Raw genomic sequence first — 3,229 nt, forward strand, 5'->3', positions numbered from 1 at the left:
CATAAAATTGATCTATGAACATTTTCTTTGTTTATTTTGTTTTCAGTGTTACTGGTTAGCCTTCCATAAATTTGATCTATAAATTGTCACTCTCTCTTCAAGACGTCTTCATATTAAATACTCCATGAGGTATTCAAATTGGACCTTGATGCTTGCTAGCTCCAATGTTTAATTCAAAGCTAGTGGTTGGGCCCAAAGAGCAAAATTTAGCGAGTCGTAAAATTCTCCTCACTTTGAGAAATATAAGTATCAATCCATAGAGATACAACGTGAGCCTTCGTCAAGCACCACTTCAACACAATTATTGTCTACATGTGTCCGCAACACTTCTAGTGAGCTTGTCAATCTCGCTTTGCTATTTGCAACGGATAATGATTAGAGAATGTGGTATGAAGTGTTCTTTGGGACAAAATAACCAAAAATTTGGTCTCTTGTTTATCACCGAAGGTGGAGCTGGGGGAGGCTCTTTTTCATCATTGGAGATGGCCCAAACTCCTAGATGTTTCTCCCTTGCCCTTGACCTCCATCTTCTTGAACTTTTTCAGCACCTTAGCGTTGATCCTTGTCCTCTCGGTAGGAGTCAGAAGAAGAAATGGTGAAAGAAAAATGTACGAAAGCACGACTGGAAAAGTGCTCAAAACAAAATAGTGGAGAAACTCCATAAAAAGAAGCTGGAAACAAATAACAAAAAATATTGGGTGCTTTCTATGTGGAAAGAACCAACCATCAGAACATGTGCCAGAAGAGGATTTCTATGGGCCCAGGTGCCTGAGGAGTCCAACTCCTTTTTTGTTCACCAGGGACCCATATATGTTCCCTCCAGCAAATCTTTTGCATGCACGCCATATTTCATACCAAAATAAAATAAAATAAAAATCTGATTTTTGACGGTTTCTGTACTTTTTCCTTACCTAGGAGTTTCTAGCTTCTAGAAGGTTCTTGTTCTTATTTTTAATTAGTTCTTTGGAAGTGATCATGTGCACCGCATTTACCTCATATCCCATGGGGTCACTAGAAATGACGCGTTTCAGGTTCTAATTGTTGACAACCCTCGGTTTTCCTTTAATATCACCTTCAAAATTGATGGCCCCTAAATGAGAAATTTTAACGATGATCGGGAGACATCCATTTTGTTAGGAGTTTACCTACAAAATGTCTTAAAGAAGAATTACATAATAGCACACGACCTCCTAATTTGAATCCTTTATGTATTATCCTATCATACCACATTTAAATTTTTCTTTAAATAACTTAGCATTTACATATGATTCATTTGTCCATATATCTAAAGCACTTATATCTAGCAATATTTTTCTCTGTGGATTGTTGAAACTAAAAGTTTAATTATTTGATTGCATAGTAAGCCTTATGTTCAACAAGATATAATTTAGAGGAGAAACTATAACGCAATGTGGTCTAAAAAGTGTATACATTTTGGATGTATAAGAAAGCTAGCTTCAATGTTCTTGATATGCACAATGCCTTCACGAAAATGTGATGAATAAGGTTTTAAGCCTGGGTTTTGTCCCTAACTAGGTCAATTTCATCATTATTTGTGAACCTTAGAAACAACAGTGACTACTTGAGGTTCTCGGAGAAAGTGTTGTAACCAATGTTGGGGATATAGCTTATCAGGAACTTATCGGTCGACCCAAGGTAAGTGGTAAATCTACTAGTTTATCAGCATGTCGGCCAATTTATCGGCATATCGTTCGATTTATTAGCCAATTTATCTTATCAGTCAGACACCGGTAGGCGATAAATCGGCCGGTTTATCAGAGTATCGGCTTATATCTTGAACACTGGCTGTAACCAACATAAGTCGGACAAGTTTAGATCTAAGTTATAGCTAAGTACTAAATTAGTCACTAAAATTTTATCAAAGTTATTCAGTGTACACATGTGAAATGCTCAGACTATAACCCAACCACACAGACACACTTAGCATACACTACATCACAAACATAATGGCTACTTGTCAACTACAATTTTCTACCAAAAATGTAATTGTCATTAACAAGTGCAACAGTTGACCTTGGTACATTTTAAACACCATGCATAACTTCTTGATGAGATAATAACTATGAATCGACTCAAAAGATTAACTATTTGGTGAGCTATAACTAATTAGTTTGTGTTATACAACTAAATCTTGCAAGTAAAGGTTATACAACTATCTTGCATTCACTTTAAACAATGAATTCATGAAAACAATATTTTTCTCAAATGAGCATGTTCACACTTGTTAAATTTGAAAACACATCTTACTTGATAGCTTCTATGTAATAATTTTTAATATAAATCTTTCATAGGTAAGGAACATGAAATTCAAGACAAATATCATTAGCATAGTGTGTCATGCTATCCCGATGGTTGTGATGGTACAATAATTAGTATGAGTGTCATGCTAACCTTCAAATATTGGTAATTAACTACTTATGTCAAAACTTGGTTAGGGATATTTGATTCGAGGCCAGGTTGATATTTATGTCATTATGTGATCCAACTAATTGTAATATCCTAGGATTGAATAAATTGCTTAGTTTGGTACATTTTGCTTGTAGTTGTTGGAACATATTGATATTTTCTAAAACAAATTGCAGCAATGTGATAATTTTGGATGAAATTTTTTGTTTAGGGAATTTTGTTTGTTTTGTTGCGTAATAGAAACAGAAAGTTATTCTCTCCAAGAGGTTTGTATGGATACTAAATTTTCCATGTAATGAAGTACATCGAATCCTCGGAAAACCCCTATCTGATTCAATGCTATGACTCAATCAACCAATATAAGAAAGATTCCTAAGAACTGAAATCCTAGAAATTCCTATGAAAAGCTTCTCAATCGAAGAAGCCCTTATTTTCCAAAATCACATTATTTTTTGTATGTTGTCTAGGTAAACTTTTGTATGCTCGTTGGTATATGTTTGCAACTATATGTCTCTCTTTTATTTTTTGCATGTCCATATAGGGTAATCTAGTTCTGTTCCCATCCTTATCGCAAAAATATTGGCTTGTGCTGAAATTCTTGCTTCGATTTGACCTGAATAAAGAAACAAAAAAATTAAACAAACAAATGTCCAACATGCCCTCAAGCCTTCGGTTCTAGTAACCAATGCTCATGTTGGTGTCTAATTCTTCCTCGGCTATTTCCCCCCGCATATTGACCCTAAGGAATTTTGTAGTACTAATTATCCACATAGCATAAAATGGTAGAGAAATTTATCTATCT

Source organism: Triticum aestivum, chromosome 5D, assembly GCF_018294505.1.
Source record: "Triticum aestivum cultivar Chinese Spring chromosome 5D, IWGSC CS RefSeq v2.1, whole genome shotgun sequence".
NCBI classification, from domain to species: domain Eukaryota; kingdom Viridiplantae; phylum Streptophyta; class Magnoliopsida; order Poales; family Poaceae; genus Triticum; species Triticum aestivum.